This window comes from Bidens hawaiensis, unplaced genomic scaffold, assembly GCF_021521415.1.
Source record: "Bidens hawaiensis isolate Kalapana, Puna unplaced genomic scaffold, B.hawaiensis_p1.1 tig00049734_1, whole genome shotgun sequence".
Taxonomy (NCBI): domain Eukaryota; kingdom Viridiplantae; phylum Streptophyta; class Magnoliopsida; order Asterales; family Asteraceae; genus Bidens; species Bidens hawaiensis.
Window position 1 is genome coordinate 29398 of NW_027498897.1, and position 21334 is coordinate 50731.

Sequence of the window (21334 nt, forward strand, 5' to 3'; positions counted from 1 at the left end):
TTATTGTAATTCATGCTAATCATTATTCGAGGCATTAACCGCAAAGTATGATAGCTGCCTGGTAAACCAGACACCCAATCGCTTGATAAGGAGCTGCACTAGAGCCGTTGTTATAGGGCCTGAGAAGATGCATGTCGATTGTTGCTGCCAAATCATCAAGAATCCCCCGACGGGGTATTGTTGCTCAAGAATCACTTATCAAACACGTAACGTCCGTGTCAAAGCTAATAATACACATCCCAAATGTCTAGTTGATAGTTCACTCACTTCGATCATCCACTTGATGTGACTAATCCTGATATTCTTTCCCGATATAAACCGTACGTGTTAATGGGGCACGATTACTAGATGAATAAGCCGAAGTTAAGCTATCCGAGGCCAAAAAAGAAAATTATGTTATGTTAAATACTTAAATGATAAACTCCGTCAATGTAAGGTAGTGTTTAGTTTATGAGTATGGGTATACGTTGTGGACGCACGATGAGGAGATCGTCATCGAATTCCAAGTAGGCAAATGTAATTTTTGATATCGGACACAACGCAATAATTTTGTAATTTTTTATATTGGGATGCAAACGAATTGTGTAGTGATTAGGATTGAAATTTTGTGAAGGGGATCGAGATGGACAGGAGCACCGCCCCCATTGCCATCGGCACCATCCCAAAATGGCGTCCCGATGCCACTTTGTTATACCGTTAGTCGAATCTCTTATCGAATATCAGTAGTCACGAGAGAACAAATTTAATGCTAACTAAATAAAGTGTATCATCTTATCAGTTAAAATCGAGTTACATAGAATTTATAATCCATAAGACTTTATGTTTGTGATCAAAAGAACATCAAATGTTACTACTTATTAAACTAGGTTGGTAAGAGTAGTGTTTAGGTGACATTAGTATTAGCATCATTTTTTTTGAACGGTTACATACCCATTTATTTCTATTCCTAAACTACTTGAAAAAAATCTATTCCCATTCCAAAGTTGAACCATCGTCTTCACTCCCAAAGGCAAGAACCTTTACAACCCAACCAAAGCTGGAATGGCGCATAGTATTAGCATTTGAGGTGGAAAAATAAACCGGCTAACAGAACCAACCCAAAAATCAAACCTAAACCGAATCGGTTTGGAAGCGATTGAAACCGTAGGTTTGAAACCGGTTTGTAGTTTTCTCTACCAAAACTGGTTCCAAACCGGTTAACCGAACGAAACCGGCCAAAGTAGGGCAAAAACCGGTCAAAACCCGAACTGAAAGCGATCAAAACCTGAACCGAAACCGATCATGACCTGACCAAAAAACCAGTTTCAACCTAAACCAATTTTAAGTTTTAAACCGGTTTATACACCTCTAATTAACATCATGATCAGAACAACCCACATGGTTGACTTTTAAAATAAACACATACCACCAGATATAAAAGAAAAAAAAGGGAAAATCATCAATATAACCAATTGACCAAACATTTTAACAAAAATGAACATGAACTCTATCATTTTACAAGTTTATTTCATCAATAGCATAAAATGTCCAATTCTCGTTGATGTGGAGAGGAAAAAAAGTAAAATTCTTGCCAAAAAAACCCATAATAATAATATTTTATTACATTTTCGTCTGAGACACAATATAATATGACAAATTCTCTCTCTAGAGAGAAAGTACGTGCCATATCAGAAAGAAATTATAGAATATTCTTGCCCAAACGAGAATTTGAAAAGATTCATTTTCATAATAATAGGTGATTAGCCAGCATAACCTTAATTTTCCAAAAAAATAAAAATAAAAATAAAAATAATAATACCATACAAAATTAGAAAATAAAATTTACTTCGTTCCAGCTAAAAGTCTAAAACATAACCAGGTGAGTCACTCACAGCTGAGTCAAAGTCAAACATGATAACCTTCACCGGAGCAGCCAGTTTTCCGGTCACAAATTCAAGCAACGGTGCACCACTACCACCGGACCCACCACCACCACCACCTCAAACACCTTTGCTATCAGTCCCAAAGCCATCTTGGATTGTTAAAACACAGGTAACACTTTCTTAATTAATCATCTATTCTCATACTTTCTTCTTTTGTTGTTGTTGGTTAATAAATAGTTTTAAGACCAAATCAAGTTGGATACTTTTGGTTTATCTCGGGTGGGTCGGCTTCCTCTGGTTTGAGATTTCTAAATCTTGAACCGAAACCCGACCCTAATCTCCCACGGTTTTTCGGGTTTGGGTTTTATCAGTTGGGTTAATTAGGTTTCGAGTATTTTTTTTAGAACGACGACTTTCTTGTGTTTAGAAGCCCCGGTTGCCTATTCTGGCCAAACTATGTTGTCTTAACCGGGGGATTTAGAGTTTGGATTGGGCGTTCATCTAGGAAACCATATAGCCGGCTGCCACTTGACATTCGTGGTGCCACGGCAAGATTAGAACCCTCTGGCGTAACACATGGTGGGACGAAAACACGAGTGGGCTTGGGATTCGAACTGCCAACCTTGATCTAGAAAACTAAAAAAAATATATAAATATTAAATATTTGGCTGAATGTTGAGACTTGAGAGCAAAGATGGATACAATCGAACAAAACCTGTAGAATCGAACGAACTTGAAATCGATTGAACAAAAACATGTAGGATTTTTGTTGACAAGCAATTTAAAAGTGTGAAATTTGTGGCATTAGTTGAATAAATAAGCAATTAGAATTCGATGGAATACCAATCGAAGAGTCGAATGAATCTGTGATGGAATACTAAACAAATGAACGCGCACTATTGGCAGGGCTGCCTTCGAGAATCGCGAAAAATTTTTGGGCTGAAGGCGAAAAAAATCCGGGCCTTAAATTAGATGAGTAATTGGGTTTAAACATTAAGAATACATATTTTTTTTTTCAAAAAAAAATATATATAATTTAAATAAAAATAAAAGTTCGGGCCTATCGGAGTGTGGGGCCAGGGTCCGTCGACCACCCGGCCCTGCCTCATAGCTGGCTCTGACTATTGGGTATAAAACGCAGAATGGGGTTTTCGGGTTGACCCGAAACCCATAAACGAGTAACCAGCAACCGAACCGAATTAGAGCGGCTGGGTTCTGTTAGCGTGAGTTCCGGTTCCGGTTGCGGTTCCATGGATACGACTACTTTCGGGTTCGGGTTAACAGTTTCTCGGGTCGGGTTTAGGGTTGCTGATTAAAGTGACAGGCCTAGTTAAAATATTATATTTTTTTTCCAGTTTCTTGTAGGATTTCAACAAATTTAGCTCAAACAGTGCTTGTGTTTTGTTGGTGTTTTTTTTTCTATTTAATTATTATGATTTGATTATATATACTGTGTGAGTGATTTTAAAGAATAATCAGTATTTAAAATTACTCTCTTCATTTGGCAGTCTAATGTTAGATTAGAGAAAAGACCGAAACCAGAACCTTCATGCGTCGTTTGCAGAGGCAGTGGCAGAGTCGATTGTTTTGATTGTTCCGGAAAAGGTCACCCTTTCACTCTATTCAAGTTTTATAAACCGGTTAGATATTAACATAAATGCTAAAAATGAAACGTGTCAAAAGTCGCTAAACGTGTTTATCATTTGAGTTTGTGCGGTCGTGGATTTTGATCCCTGGAAACGAAAAATAAGTTTTGAAGTGGTCCAAGTTAGTGGTGTAAACGGGCCAAGCCGAAGCTCAACTAGGCTTGAGCTCAGCTTACTAGAGCCTGGGCTCGACTTGTTTCGAGCTCTATTTCTAAATCTCAAGCTTGGCTTGTTAACGATTTTTTTTATCAATTTATGCACATATTTAATTTTTTCTTATATATATTTTGATTATAATTTTTATGTATAAAGTAATTATTATAGTTATTCTATAATTATATGTTAAAGTATCTAAATATATATTAAATTAAGTTAAATAAAGAATATGCTTGTTTAGGCTAGTGAGCTAGCTTGATAAGCGAAACTCGGGCTTGGGACCAGGCTCGTTTATTATAACAAGCTTATTTTTAGGCTCGGGCTCACTTAAGCTCAGTTCGATTCAAGCTTTTAGTGAGCTGATCTCGAGTGGCTCACGACTGGCTTGGCTTGAGTTAGGTCGGAAGAATGGTGTTGACTTAGCAATGCTACCGAATGGCGAGTGGCCAAAATGGTGAGGTATCCCCTAACCTCGCGTTTTTTTCAAATATGTGCAAACCGAGGAATATCAAGTAACATTTTGGTGTAGGTGCAAGACTTGTGGTGGTAGCGGGCTTGCTTACTGTTCGCGTTGTCTTGGGACGGGAGAATATCGGTATTTAATGGGTTTTCAATTCATGAAAAAAGATGAAGCTGAAGGTCGAGAAAATATGAAGGTTTGTGATGTGCTACGAGCTCGCAAAAGTGCAGAAGATTTTCTCCCGAATGATGAAATATCTTAAATGGACATGTCGAAAATGTACATCGTTTAAGGCTTCGACTCTGGTGAGTTGATTATCAAAAGCTATATGTATACATTTGATTCTTTTAGGTTGGTAATTGTTACTAGGTTTGGCATCGTTGCATCATTGCTAACTGAATTAGAGCATTCACATTGGAATCCTTTTTCATATGCATATAATATAACTAAAAGAAACGTCTTTATCCAGAAAATTTGAGCATCTTTTTAAAAGTCTCCGATATCTAATCCCTCGTATCTATCTCTATTCAATTAATTATCTCTATTCAATTAATTAATATATATATATATTCTTGTTACATTTTCTTTCTTTTTTTCACTCACAAAAAATATATGAAATAAATATATGAAGTGTATAGTAATTCATATTTTATATGGAATCAATATTTAAGCAATATATCTATATCATATCATATTTTAGAAAATTCTAAAATATTGGATGAGTTCAAAATTTGATAAAAACCTTAAAATTTTAAGGATGGGAATGATATATGAATTGCAATCATTAATCAACAATTTAAACCATATTATAAACTTATTATCGGTTATTACAATGAGGTGATCAAACGCAGTTCCAAACATGCCTCTAGAGAGATCATAAACTTATTATTGGTTATTACACATAAGTTGTAAACCGGATTATTCTTTTGGCACCAATCATCGTAAGTATGAAGCCACTAAGGTACAACACAAGTTTATCTCACAGCTTAGAAATTGCATATGAAGTTAAGTTTGGCCTAGCAGGGAGTTTGAGGTCTTGCCAATCTTGATCATCTAGTGGTGCAAAGTAATAGTCAACCATCTCGTCGCTAACAAGCTCGAGTTTTGAAGGTTCCCACTAAATCAAGAAACCGAAACAAAGAAAATGTCAATTGCGGTGTCATTAAATCGAAAGTTTATATTGTTATCGTAATAATATAGTTTTGTAATCATATTTAAAAGGACTATTGGTTTTTATTGGTCCCAAGTATTTCATTTTTTACGGCGCTGGTCCCAGCTATCACTTTAACTGCCAACGGTCCCAACTTTCACACATGTGTCTGCCACCAGTCCACGACTAACCGAGTACTAACTCCGTTATGTTTTAGCTGACGTGTCCATCCTACGTGTTAAAAAACGTTGACGTGGCTGCCTGCGTGTATATTAATAACAAAAAACCCAATTTATAATAATAATAGAAACCTGCAAAATATGTGTCTATCTCTTAAACTCATCTCCGACCTAGCTAGTACCACCACATCGGCCCCAACCACCATTAGCCTCTGTCACTACCACCACCACCACCGGCATCCGTCACTACCATCACCGCCAATCAATCAATTAACGATATTGGTAAGAAGAAGGTGTATCGATGGTATGGTGGCAGCTCCGGCGAGTACAAAAGTTAGCCTCCTGAACAACTCACCGTCCCCTAATTAACACACTAGTTAAGCTAAGGTAGGTTACCTGCCTGAACTTCTTCACCGGCGGTGCGTTCACCGAAACCTGAGAGAATTTCCAGTCCACCGGTGGCGGCGGTGGACTCGATATGTGAGGTGGTTGTTGGCCGATCATCGGAATCGCTAAGTGGTGGTGGTAGGTGGATTAGGTAGAGAGAGTTTAGAGAGAGAGAGAGAGGATAGAGTTTACAACAGTGGTTGGCGGCCAGTGACGATTGGCAGTGGTAGTGTCGTCGGCTGATGGTGGTTTGGGGCTTGGTGCAGATGTGTGGTATGAATCTTGAAGATAGCAAAGTTGAATTATTATTATTATTATTATTAAATTCACTGATGGTTTTAATTTAAGATTTTTTGTTATTAATATACACGCAGGCAGCCACGTCAACGTTTTTTAACACGTAGGATGGACACGTCAGCTAAAACATAACGGAGTTAGTACTCGGTTAGTCGTGGACTGGTGGCAGACACATGTGTGAAAGTTGGGACCGTTGGCAGTTAAAGTGATAGTTGGGACCAGCGCCGGCAAAAATGAAATACTTGGGACCAATAAAAACCAATAGTCCTATTTAAAACAACATATCTGAACCCATTTTGACCTCTCACACAACCCGTTTGACACACTCATATTTCCATTACTATGTTTTACCTTTGGATTCAAGCTTTGTCAGTCAGCAATGACCTATATCCCTGCAATAGAAAGAGTTACCGTGCCATTTATTTTGTCAAGGTCATTAAGATATATGGTTAATAATCAAATACTTTGAAACTTTTTAGTGGAATAAATAATAATCAATCATCGTAATCAATAAATCTCATAAATAACAAAACTATGGAATAAATAAAAGTTATAAATCAGTACCTCAAAAAAATCCTTGGAGTATACTGCTTGCATCCCTTTACAAGTTATTCTGTATTCACGGATAAGACATTGAGCCACACCTTGAAATCTCCCTTCTCTAATCTGCACATCAAAACTTCAGAAATTCATAAAATTTTCTTTAATTTTAACCATAAGAAATTGAGAAAATTTATATCCGCACGCTATAGACGATTTGTCCCAACTGTCATACTTGCGTTCACCATTTGAGCCCCGCTTATAGACTCAATGATGTTTCCTCTCTCTCTCTCTCTCTCTCTCTTTGCAAATTTGATTTATTAATTTCTTTTTCTATATTGAAAACACATTTTTTTAAGTAATTGACGCAGTTTTTAAGACGATTACTTCCAATATTTTAAAATATAGCTCGACGTGCCATGTTTAGACTTACCGCATAAAAAGGGGTTAGACGTAATGGGTTCAACATTCAACAATATATCATCTATTTTTAAGATTATTTTGTCTATTATTCTATCTTCCACCCTGCGACAATATTTAAAATGAAGGGAACAGTAAATAATTACAGAGCGAAGAGTAATTTTGAGACCCGTTGGTGATGCTTTCTTTAGGGCCTTGATAGTCCACAAGATCCAATCATCCATATTTCTATTAGCCTCTTTCTGCTAGCAAGGGTGGACAAGTTTTATCACAAAAATTTAAAGAATAACCGATTTTTACAAAAGAACAAAAGTTTAACTTCATGCAAAAATGCATGAAACATGTACACTTCACGTTCTTGGAACTTACAAGTGCAGAGATAATCTCTTCAATAGATCTTCGAGAGAAACACCTGTCGATGGTTTTTAACCTGCGGCATAGGGTAACAAAACTCATCAGCTTTCAAGGGGTGACACAATGGTAACTGTTAGCAGTCTATTGTGGGGTCCAGTAAATTCATCATGAGTTTTCATGGTTAACATAAAATATCTCAACTCAAAATGAGATACCGTAAATATTGACTATTTTCTTTCAACTTAGGATTTTTGTTCGAGAAGTCATGTATAATATTATCGATAATTTCTGGATCCCTCGTGTTTGCTTTGCATAATGCATCTTCTAATGAGGATAACTTCTGTGTATAGACAAAATACATACATGTCACTAATCAGTCATGCTTTAGTAACATATTTAAGCTAAAGAGATGAAGGAAGACATAAATCTTGAATAACAAAACCGAACGAACCTCCAACGGGACAAAGTGTGTTGCAAGACCACATACAAGCATTTCAGCACCATCCAATCTCGCACCCGTAAGACCCACATATTCTCCTGCCATCATATCAACTTAATAATCGAAATATCGCCCAACATTCAACTAAAAAGAACATTACATTGTTATTTTGTTGGTTTATTGGTTTTTATTAATCCCAAATATTGCTTTTTGGTCACTGTCGGTCCCAACTAATGAATTGACTACTGATGGCCCCAACTTTTAACGTATTTGTTCCTAATGGTCCGTGACTAACAGAATCCTAACGCCGTAAGTTTCAGGTCATCGGAAAAACGTTTTTGGCCGGAAAAGACAAATTTGTTGCTGGAAAACACCACCTGAACACCGCAACCACCACCAATTGACTCATTGCCAACCAACTACCATCAACCGATTCCGACGACAGTTCTAGGGTTTCCAGCGACCTCAATAATCGGGGCTTTTACTAGAAAAAGGTTGCTAAATGTCCGACACAAAGTTACCAAGATGTTTGGGACGAAAATGTTGAGTTTTCGGGAAAAATATTGAGTTTTCCGACCAAAAACGTTTTTCCGGCGACCTGAAACTAACGACGTTAGTATTCTATTAGTCGCAGACTGTTATGAACAAATACGTTAAAAGTTGGGACCGTCAGCAGCCAATTCGTTAGTTGGGACTGGTAGTGACCAAAAGACGATAGTTGGGATTAATAAAAACCAATGTACCTATTTTGTTTTATGTAAGAGTGTAAGACACAATGAGAGTAAGAAATATTTACCAAAGAATCCAGGTAGTCTTGATAAGAAATAAGAGGCACCTACATCCGGGAATGACCCTAATGCAGTCTCTGGCATTGCAAAAACCTGCAAAATCATACTATCCAATTTGTTAACCGTGAAAAAGAACGTGGTCACTCTTATGAACAAATATACGTACCGTATTATCAGTAACAACTCGAAATCTACCTTGCAATGAAATGCCTGCACCGCCTCCCATAACAAGTCCTCTAAGGAGTGATACCTTCAAGTATATATGTACGCAAAGACTATTATACATAAATATGAACTTTGTGGTAAATGCAAGATTTTACTACTTCGTGTTACCTGGATTTTGGTGTAAGTTGCACTCAGATAATTCAATGTATATGCTGTTTGGAAAAAACTTTCACGTTGTTTCGAGCTAGCTGATACAGTTATAAAATAAAATTTTCATTAGAAAACAACAAAGCATCATCATGCAAGTAATAAGTTGTATTTATACTTGTGGTATCGTTTTTACCCAACTTGATTAAGATGAAACCCGAAGGTAGTATTTGGTTAAGTAATTGGGATAAATAATTTTTCAACCGGCTAACCCTATTAACTTTAGTGTACATAAAAAAACGTCAATTTTACGTACATAATCAATAAAAAAAGTCTAGTTTTCCATCCATCTGTTATGTTTTTGTTGTATGTATGCATGTATGATGTTTTTTTATCTGAATATGATGATTTGACGTTTTCTTTTTAGTTTATACTATTGGTTTATACGCTTTGGTTGGCAATATGCTTATTATATCTGTACTACATGAGTTTGAACGAAAGATCATATTGTGAGTTTTTATATTTGACATTTTGTGCTTATTATTTAATGAATACCATGCTAAGTTAAATTGTAAAGTAAGCATTCCAACTTGTACTTATAAACTTGATTACCGATTAACCCAGCCCAAATATACTCGAAACCATAAACCCTAAACCAATTAACCGGACTCTTATATGGGTTGGTTAACGGGTAGGAATCCTATAACATAAAACTCGAAAAACTCAAAACCCGATTTAAAATCCGACAACCCCACTTTATACCATTAATAACAGCTGGAATATCACCACCAACGCTAAACGCCTTTCCTTCACCCTGCATCCAAATTTTGGTGTAAGCCTTAATAAAAAAGATGAATTACGAAAAAAAATTAATATACTTCTGCCTTTACATATATATTTTGTTGGGATGAGAAAGTACCTTAACAATTATCAGCTTGACACTAGGATCCTCTTCATAGGCACGAAAGAGTTCCAAGAGCCGAGATTCCTAGAATGATATAGATAAGTTATCATGTTTACCTTTCATTCATGCAACTTTAATTCAGTGTCACAAACTTTATTCACACTAGAGTAAAATATATACGGAGTATTTAGACTTTCTTGTGCTAGAACTTTAGCTAGTAAGCACAAAAGCTATACATGCGTTTTTGAAAAGATTCTTCTCAAACCAAGTGTTAGGGGTTGGGTGTGTGTGCGTGTGTTTTCTTTTCTTTTTTTTTTTGGAAGGAGGGGGGGGGGGGGGGGGGGGGGGCCATCAGCCTTTCAAATCACAACACTCCCTTTATTAGACCAAGGCGCCACACCTTCCCTCCATCTAGCCATCTGGTAACGTCCAAGGGACTAAAAAATGGTGTCCACCCCCATTTCGGCTAATCATTTTTTTTAACAACTAACCAAACCACAACACTCTTGTTAGTCTTAGCGTAGTGGGGTTGTGGGTTTTAGGGCGATGTTCGACTACCCCACCCACCCACCCCACGATAGGGGGTGTGGGGTTGACATAATTTTTGTCACCGGTTGGGTTAAAAAGAAAAATATTATTTTATTAAAAGGACTAATAGACCGGGGGGGGGGGGGGGGGGATTTTGGACTACAACACCACTACCCCTTAAAAGATGAAAATAGTCTCTCTACTGACGTGGTGTCACATGTCGAAAACTCCCCTATTTTGTAACCCTCCACTACACATAGCCTTAGAGAGATGGTTAGTAAAAATCCACTGCCAACATGGGAGTGACGGGATGCTTTAATAAGCCCCTCCACAACACATAGCCTTAGAGAGATGGTTAGTAAAAATCCACTACCAACATGGGAGTGACGGGATGCTTTAATAAGCCCCTCCACAACACATACTCTCATTACTGATAGAAAACTATGGCGGTAACTAACACCTTTAATGCATTCCATATCATATTTTACCATTTCAAAGGAAAGAGCGTTTAGTTGCTTAGGCCTGTTTAATTTGATGGTTCTAACGTTTGAGCTCTCTGTAACCAATATCTGGAATATAAAGAGTTATAAATAATTAATCACTAATTCCAAAGATAATTAAATCATCACTCGTCAAGCTATTAAAAGTTAATCCTGTAGCACTTATGAATTAACTGGTCACCATCATGTGTGCACATACATGCATGCTGCTAATGCATATACATACATGCATACAAACATATAGATGATAGATGTATATACATGTATAACTGTATAAGGGGAGGATGATTTAATGGTTTTTAGGAGCTGCACACGGGAGTATCACAAACAATTCACAACATGGAGTATATATATGGGCATAATGGAACTTGGATGCTACATTTCTTCTCTTCATAATCAGATTACGGTTAATGATTTAATAGTTTTTAAATGGTTCTCACACGATCCGAATCATATATATACATATATATATATAATATTTAAAGAATTGTTACTACTATTTCTTATTCGTAAAATTATTTTGAGATTTGGAAATCCGGAGTGTTACAACTACAATGAAGAACTTTAATCAGCGATTAAAATCAATTTTAGTTCTATTGATCTAGATAGAATTAAACTAATAACAATGTGCAATTTCGTTATATAAAAACCCAAATATATAAAAACAGTACCTGACTTGTTAGCGTCATGATCATCAACGATTAGTGTTAGCAAAACAAAAAAAATATTAAAGAGGAACTTATATAGCAACTTTTGTTTTGCTTTATGTGAATATAGGTTTTCCATTTTTGGGATGCCATATTTATGGAACCCGTGGTGGTATCATATTGACCAAAAATGACTTTTCTTTTTGAATCCAGACTCCAAATATTTGTGAAATATATATATTGAAAAACATTCAACAAAATACATGTGGAATGATAATCTAACTTTAATTTTTTCTCCTATTTTCTAATCTCCACTCTCCTTAATCCATGGGTTATGGGTTTAATTGATATGACCCATTAGTTGTAACATATAAGAAAAAAAAGTATTTAATGTAATTTAAATAACAATAACTTTACTAACTCATTGCATCTAATTTACTATTAGATATAGGGAATTTGACCATAATTTCTAAAAAAAAGCACATAACCCGTTGAATATCTATAATAAGTTTAAAATTAAACATTGAATTATTAAATTAGTTAAATACTGATTTACAAACCATTATCGTATAATAATTAATGACATATGTTTATAATAGATATTTAGTTATGTGTGTACTTCAAATTTCGTTGAATAAATACAATATTTATAATCTTACAATTTGTAAGATACTATTTAACTTACATTCATATTGATCATAAAAATCATCTTTAATACTGTTAGGTACCAATAATTGATTTTATATCATCTTAAAACATTATTTCAATCTTAAGAAAATGTAAAATTTAAATATGTGACGTTTGAAGTGTGTGTGGTTATATTAAAATTAATCTATAAATTCAAAAGAAAATCCCTGTATTACATATGATTAAATACCTAAATTTCGACCATTTGACAAATCCCGTGTAATACACGGGTTCAAAAGCTAGTTAATAATAAATCAAAATTACATACACTTTGACACATCAAATTAGCTGCAATTAAGCTGTTTACAATATCATTAATCCCTCACTAATAACCAACCGTAAGGCAAATTGAATTAAAATAATCATATCTTTTCTATATTGGCCAATGATAATCTCGTCTGAGTTATTTACCACCAGTAGTCGCATCTTTTTCATTTTTTTGTTTATGGTCCCCTGTTAAAATAGGTAACGACGTTAGTATAATGCTGATGTGGCTTGATGTGTTGGCAATTAAAAATCCCACCTGGCTAAAATCTTGATTATATGACTTTATTAATTTTGGGGTTCTATGCTCTAAATTTTGTTGCAGACGTAAAATTAGGGCTACATCCACATAATATAGCTAAAGGCAATAATAATAATAATAATAAGCTACATCACATGCCAACACATCAAATCACGTCAGCATTATACTAACGTCGTTAGCTTTTTTTTAACGAGGGATCATAAACCAAAAAAAATTAAGAAAGGTGGGACTACTGATGGGAAATAACTTAGGTGAGATTATTATTGGTCAATATAGAAAAAGTAGGATTATTTTAATCCAATTTGCCTAACCGTAAAACCGATAAACAATCCAAGAATTCAACTAGTCATCAAAACCTAGGTAACTTTGGGATGTTTAGCCAACAATCATGATCAAGAATGAAACAAAAATAATATAGATATTACGATTCATTGGAAAAAAAATAGCTAAGCTACTATCCTACTTGATTAAATTCATTCACGTGTATGTGTGCTTGCTTGCTTGTTATTTGTACGGCTCAAAATTAATAGGAATGCTAGCTTGCTTGCTTCTTTCGCTAATGTTGCTTTCTTCTCAAACGGCCTTGCTTGAGTAGTGATCCAAATCTTCATGACCTCCTCTTAATGATGACAACAACGGGTTAAAAAATAATCAAAATTGTCATGGCCCTCTTTTATCTTTAACCTACAAGTTACTCTCATCACGGTTAGTGACGGATCTAGACATAAATCTCAGGGGTAACGTTTAAATTTTGTTTTTTTAACCGTATTTCGTACATTGTAAACGAAACAAAAACATATTTCAATGGTTGCGATTGCAGCCGGTAAAACCAACGTTAGCTTCAATATTCGACGAATCAAAGGAAAAGTGATCATACGCTTTTCGGTTTTCACTCTTACATGAGCAAAGTCACACATTCCACTCAATTTTGCAAATTTATCATCTTCCTTTGAAGTGTGCTAAAAGGTCATACGATCACCCGAAATACACCATCTTTCTTCATTACTAAAATCATTCAGATACATTTCTGAAAATGCCACTATCTTATATATGTCAAACTTGGAAAATGAATCTTATAGATTTAAACAAGAAATATTTTCTAACAAACTAGTTAAGGCATCATTGAATCTATTTTCAAGTTCTTGAATTTGCATATCTAAAACCGTATTAAAAGTTTCAACCTCAAAATGATGATTTTGTTAAGTCTGTTTCTGTTAGACGTTTCTCGTTCTAACAAAAGAAAAAAAAAAGGTCAATGGTTTCTATTTGCTTTAGACATTTTGTTTGGGTTTTATTTGATTTGAACTTTTACAAAATGATGATTCTGGTTGAGCATGTTTCTGTTTAATGTTTCTCGTTCAAACGAAAGAAAAAAACGTCAACGATTTTTATTTGCTTTGGGCTTTATTTGATTTGGACTTTTAAATTAGTTGAACTTTAAACAAATAAGGGTAACGTAATATTTTTTCAGGGGTAGCGAAATACGAAAACCAACCCAAATAAAAAAAAATCACTAAAAGTTAAAAGGTATCGGATGCTACGCATGGTCATATCCAACCCAATTAATAACCGTGTTCTATCTTTTCCCGAGTCACTTTACTCCCCCTTTTCTTTTGCACTAAGGCACATATCTTCTATTATTTAATTTTCTTGGCTGCAAAAAAGAAATGAATAGTCTGATCAACTAGAGGTGTTCAAAAAAACCGGTCCCCGAACCGGTTTGCCGGTTTAAACCGGAAACCGGTTATTTTAAAAACCGGTTTTTTTAAAACCGGTTAGGCCTGTTTACAAACCGCCGGTTTGTATATCGGTTATACTTTTTAGAGCCCAAACCGGTTTTGAAACCGGTTATAAAAAAACCGGTTTTTTTAATTTACCGGTTACTAAAAAACCGGTTAACCGGTTTTTTTAAAAAACCGGTTTATGACCGTTTTAGAAAAACCGGTTAACCGGTTTTTTAGTAACCGGTTAACCGGTTTAATGCCGTTGAGAAACGGCTATATAGCCGTTTTTTTCAATTTTTGACCGTTTTTTTTTATTTACCATTCTACCCCCACAAACATCTATATATAGTTTAGGTTGGGTATTGGTTAGAACACACTCGATTATACAACTCCAAACGCTCCAAACGCTCTAAACGTTTATTTCATACGCGATTATTTTGTTATCTCACGCTCTATTATACCACATTACCACTCCATACGCTCTTATTTCGTAGTCGATTATCATGGCCTCCCAAAGTGCTACTTAATCCGTCAACATGGGTGCCTCGAACACGGGAGAAACGGTCGTTCGGGTCATCCCCACGAAACGAAACCAAGATGTTTGGCAACATTTCGACCTATGTGAAATGTCTAACGGTAGCCAAAAAGCTCGATGCAAACATTGTTTGAAGTTTTATGGCAAAGATGCAAACTCCACTTTAAAAGCGCATGTACAAAGGCCCTTTTGCAAGGCCTTGAAGGACGAATCGGGAAGTAGTTCGTAGCCGGAGATGACGAATCAAGGAACGGTGTTTACGTACGACCTTGAAGCGGTACGTCAAAAGTTTTCAAACTTTGTGATTCAAAATACACTTCCTTTCAACCACTTCGACAACCCACAATTCACGGAGATGATGCAAAAGTATGTTCAACCACGCTACCAACACGTAAGTCGTTCGACCCTTAGAAGAGATTGTCTTAAAGCTTGGAAAAACGCTAAATCCGAACTAATTTCATACTTTTCAAACTTACAAACTGGTGTAAACTTAACAACGGATGTGTGGTCGGTACCTAATGGTTCGCCCGACTCATACATTTGTGTGACGGCTCATTGGGTTGACCCCGAGTCGTGGCAAATGATGAAACGAACCGTTGCGTTTCAATTGTTTGATTACCCGCACACGGGTAGAAATATTTTTAAACTCTTGGATAAAGTCATTCGACAATACAAGATTGAACATAAAATCTTTTCAATTTCGTTTGATAACGCGTCCAACAATACGGCCGCGGTTGGCCATTTAAAATTAAAGTATAAACCTATTTGTGATGGAGCGTTTTTTCATAGCCGATGCATTGCACATATTATCAACTTGGCCGTGCAAGATGGGTTAAACGTGATCGAAACGCAAAGAAACAATTTTAAAAGAATGTTACGAGATGTTTTTAGCAACAATAAAACATTTTCAAGATACAAAAAATTTTGTGATGAAGCTAATTGTCAATGGTTGGGGCCCAATTGGGATTGTCCAACAAGATGGAACTCGACTTGTGATATGTTTGAGAAAGCCATCCAACAAAAAGAATCACTAATTGCGTTTCATCAAATAATGTCAAGTAGGGGTAAATGTGCACCGTACGATCCTAGAAACTGGTTATTGATTGAGATCGTTACGGAGGTCCTTCAAATTTTTAAATCTTGCACAACTAGTTTATCCGGGGTTTACTATCCAACAAGCCCCATTGCTTTACCAAAAATTGCTGTCATGTGCACAAAGTTGAGTGAACTTCATTGTAGGGGTGCACCTTATTTTGATATGGGTGTAAAAATGAAAGAAAAATTTAGAAAATATTTTCAACAACTACCCGCTGTTTTGACATGTGCTGCTGCGTTAAACCCTTGCATAAATGTTGGTGGTGTTGAATCTTTAATAGAAAAAATTTGTGATGAGCTAGAGTTAAACGAAGATCAAAACCCCTATTATAACCAAACTTTAAAGAATGCTTTCAACACCACCTTGTCTAACATGTATGATGTTTACCTTACAAAATACGGGTCGTCTTCCCAAATTCATGACTCGTTAAGAGCTGTTGCCCAATCCCAATCCCAAACCGACCTTGAAATGGGGATGTACTACATGATTTGGGAAGACGCCGGTAAACGTCAAAAGGTAAACACCCCAAGCAGTGAACTTGGAAGGTATGGTGGTACCAACTTTGTGAAACACATGACTCCAGATGAATTTAGAAGTCTTGATTTGCTGGCTTGGTGGAGAGGTAAGGAGGATGAGTTTCCGATCCTCGCCGCCATGGCCAAAGATTTACTAACGGTCCAAGCTTCCACGGTAGCTTCGGAGTCTGCTTTTTCTGTTTCTGGCAGGGTTATATCGATTAGGAGGACTCGACTCACTCCACCAGCTGTAGAGATGTCTATTTGCTACAAGGATTACTTGGACTCTTTAGATAGGGCACAACATCAACGCTCACTCGAGGGGGAAATGGACTATGAGGCGGGCTTGTATGAAGACGAGGTCAATCAAGGACACACCCAACCAATGACCGATGAAGAAGCCGCGTACGACGATTACCTAAGGAATAGCTCGGGATCGGGTAGCGAGGAAAATAATGAGTAAGAAACAGCAAGTTGTTAATGTAATCGTGTCTAAGCATTCTTTAATGTTTGTATTTTTGAGTTACGAATATGCGATAACGATTTAATGTTTGTATTTTTAATGTAAAAGCTATAAATGAAAGTTATGTATTTTTGAGTTACGAATATGCGATAACGATTTAATGCTTGTAGTTACCGGTTTGCCTTGTAGTTACCGGTTTGTTTATACTGTGAAAAAATAATGGTTATTTAAAAAAAAAAAAAAAACCGGTTAACCGGTTATTAAAAAACCGGTTAATAAAAAAAACCGGTTTATTAACCGGTTCTAACCGGTTCCTAAACCGGTCCTAACCGGTTTGACCGGTTATGGTTTTCATACACAAAAACCGGTTATTAACCGGTCCGGTTATTAACCGAACCGGTTTTTTTAAAAAAACCGATTTGTGCACCTCTATGATCAACCAAATAATTGAATCCAAATATTATATTATTCCGTGGCCAAAAATAATTTTAACTATTATCTTCTTATTAATATTTAAGTTGTTTAACTCAACGTGATTCCATTTCCTTTTCTTTTCTATTTTTAATTTATTTTTATTATTTATTTATATGTTTTGTATTGGTTGTACCCCCAATTATTCAGACCTAACCCAATTATTCACACTTAAACCTTTTTGTCTCTGAAAAGGTATTTTGTCATGCAATCAGAATCAGAAACTGGTTTTCAAAATATTTAAGTTATTTAATCAATAACAGATAAATGCAAGAACCATGATTCCAAGTATTTTTGTCCACTTGAACCCAACCATTGAGAAATCAAGTCTCCCAAACCTTGCTTAGCAATTAAGTTCAAACATATCAATAAATTTATGAGCCCCACACCTAGCAAGCCACAACTTCACCAACCCTATCTCAAGTGTTTTTAAGCAAGGGCCAAAACAAACTCCATCCGAACTCGATGGGAAAAACCGAATCCTGATGTATTTGGGACGGGTATTACCCATCCCATTAGGGTATGGGACGGATTTGGGCTGACTCTTGAAATTATTCATGGGTTTGGAACGGGTATGAGATTTGTAATATACCGATTACCCGATAACATAGCTCTATTTACCCGATTATATACCCAAGTAACCTGACATAACTTTCGGTCATTTATATATTTATTTATTTGTTATACAACTTAAATGTATATAAATGAAACCTTCATATTTTCTTTTAAGCCACCAAATTGCTTTATTTGTAAATAGTGATTTCTCATGCATTTGACCTGAATTCACGGGTATTGGTATCACCAAACCTAGATAGTCATTAAATGGGTTATAACATCAAATTATATTAAAAAATAATCTCATCAAATATTTGATATGAAAATTCTATAAAATAGGGATATACTAAAAATAATATCCGATTTTTTGTTAAAAAGATGTTATTTATATTTATGAAACAATTTTATAGTAAAAAAATTAAATAGGGTCTCATCAAACCCAGATAGCTTTCAACGTTTCATTAAAAAATGAACATAACCTAACATAAATTAATCAAAATAGGTTCAAGTATATTACTAACTTCTTACAATAAATAAACTAAAATTTAAAAAAATACATTCACAATATTAGAAAAGAAAATATTATAAACCAAAAATTTAAACAACCCCTGTAATATGAAGAATAAAAACTAGTATATATATAAAATAGCGCCCATCTTTTTTCTTTTTTGCTTTTGTATTATCGTGAGTTCTTATTTCAATATATAAACAAGACATAATTTTGGGGATGTTGATAAAAAGCTATGTTCAAAACATGTATTTTATTTTTCATCCCACGTCGCCCGTAAAGTGAACAAGCAACATAAAATTATTCATATATCATGAGAAGCTTCTGTAAATAAATTAACTTATCCAGGTTTCAACTTTGTTGGCCCATGCTAACCTAAGAAGCAAATTGATTGGTTTAGTTTGGTTCAAGACCACGCTTTAGCTATTTTTACCATGGCTGTAAATAGTGGCGGATCTGTACTATAATTTCAGGGGTAACGTTAAATATATTTTTTTTACCGTACTTCATACAACGTAAACGAAATTTTTTTACCGTATTTCATACAATAATTGATTTTTTTTTTATGATATTTCATACAATAGTTTTTTGTTTTTTCTTTAACTTGCCTTTGGACCGATATTATCATTTTCTTGTAATTTTCGTTTAAAAAGATTGCTAATAAGACTTTGTTGTTTCAGCTTACAAGTTCCCTAATTTTAGAAGAGACCAAAATTTAAACCATAAGTCTATAATCAATTTCAATTTACACATAAACCCTAAATCCCTAATCAATTACAATTTTCAATTTATATTATCCGAATATCCAACAATCCACAATCAATCATTCAATTGCTACCAATGGGGTGTCGTTCCATTGTCAAAGGCAAAGCCTTTAAAACACCTGGGTTTGGATGGGAGGTCTTGGATTCAAATCCTAAAGACAATAAAAATTAAAAGAAGTTCACTGTTAAAAAAAATTAATTATTTGCCCATAAACAATTCCAAAATAACAATTTATATAAACAAATAAACAATTACAATTTTAAGTAGAAGTAAAATAATATCTAAATTGAACAAGTAGAATTAAAACCGTGGACGAGGGAGTGTGGGACTGAAGGAGCACCGATCGTTGGCTACTTGGCTGCAACATGCAGGGGGTTGGGGCAGTGTAGGTGAAAGTCACGACTGAATGGAACTTTGTTTTGTTGAATGTTGATTTCCGACCTAAACCAAACGTTTAAGCATAAAGGAAAAGCATACAAATGGTTTGATTTAGTTTGTGCTTAAATTTGGATGGGCTTTAATTGGCTTCGGCTTTTAATTTGGTGAGCTTTAAACAAGTAGGGGTAACGTTATATTTTTTCAAGGGTAACGAAATTCAAAAACCGACCAAAACATATAATATTTGTACTACCGGCAAAAAGTTGAGGGGTAGAGTATGAACTTGTATATTTAGTTAATATCATTTTCTTGGACCTTAATTTACTCGATTTATGCCAAAAATAAGTTATTTGGATGCTAAAAACAAATTATGAAACAAAATAAGCTATTTAATGAGAAAATCTAGTACAATACCTAACAAAATTTGGCTTGGTCACCAAGAAAACGAAATTGGACCAGCTATAACATTTCTTGGAGTTTAATTTTCGTTAATTTAATCGAAAATAAGAAAGAATTGGCAAAACTAGTCCATGTAGTTCCCGAAAATGCGATTTTTAGCAGTTTTAAGCGATTTTAAAGGTTTCTAAGGGCTCTTTGGCATAATTGAAAGTTATGAAATTATAAAATAAGTTAAACCAAGTTAACTACCAATAAATACAAGTTTTAAATAGTTCGGAAGATCCAAATTACGTTCCTGAATCGATTTAAACTTAAACGAATACAAATATGAAAAATCCGAGATGTTATAAGAAATTTGGTGGCTTACATAAAAAGGGGGGGACGACCACATCGCGACACATAAGATTTTTGGGTTTTCGTTTATATATATGTTATAGATAGATAAATAGATATTAATTTAATAAAATAACTTTTCATATATTTTATTAATCAACGTAAGTTTTATCTATGAGCCAATTTACCCATTGAATGATTGAATAAATAGTTCTTTAAATTATTATTTGGATTCCAGAAAGTCAGATGCTGAGTCATGCTGTATTAGTGTTTTATTAACTAATGAAATTATTAGTTTTACTTTATGAACTTCAAGATTACATGTGGAGTTTTATTGTCTGTTTATAATAATACGTTAGTTTTAAAAACCAAAAAGTACGAGTCACCAACTACTTGTTTTGAAATATTAATTGAGTTCGAGATGAACGGACTAGGTTTTCTTGTTCTTTGTCACTATAAAAGACAAGAAAATGCTAAGCAATTTTGTAAAGTTATGTATAAACATATTTGATAAAGTTATATTTAAAAGCTTTTTGCTTCTTTTTTTCTTTTTCTTTTTGGCAATTTGTTAACTACAATAACTGAAATCATAATTATCATATGTATATTTATGGTGTGTGTTATTTAAAAAAACATTTAATTTATAATATACTTATTGGCCACCTTACTTAGACAAGTTATTTTGATAAAGACAAGATGACTTTTTTTGGATCTTTAAGAGTCTGAAATTCCTTTTACGATATCAATAATAGTCATTTTTTTCTGTATATATCTTAATTTTAAATCTTAAATATATATATAAACGAAACT

At 34.8% G+C, this 21334-nt stretch overlaps 1 pseudogene across 1 annotated transcript; it reads right to left on the reverse strand.

The window, feature by feature from the left end:
- Nucleotides 1-5002: 5002 nt before the first annotated feature.
- Nucleotides 5003-11611, reverse strand: LOC143598164 (3-hydroxyisobutyryl-CoA hydrolase 1-like; annotated as a pseudogene). Its single transcript, XR_013147063.1, has 14 exons — nt 11594-11611; nt 10911-10991; nt 9910-9978; nt 9753-9804; nt 9012-9091; nt 8845-8928; nt 8687-8771; nt 7903-7988; nt 7667-7791; nt 7467-7527; nt 7244-7342; nt 6702-6803; nt 6489-6529; nt 5003-5241 (listed from the first exon to the last, which is right to left on the reverse strand). The product of XR_013147063.1 is annotated as a 3-hydroxyisobutyryl-CoA hydrolase 1-like (transcript).
- Between the last annotated feature and the right edge of the window lie 9723 nt (nt 11612-21334).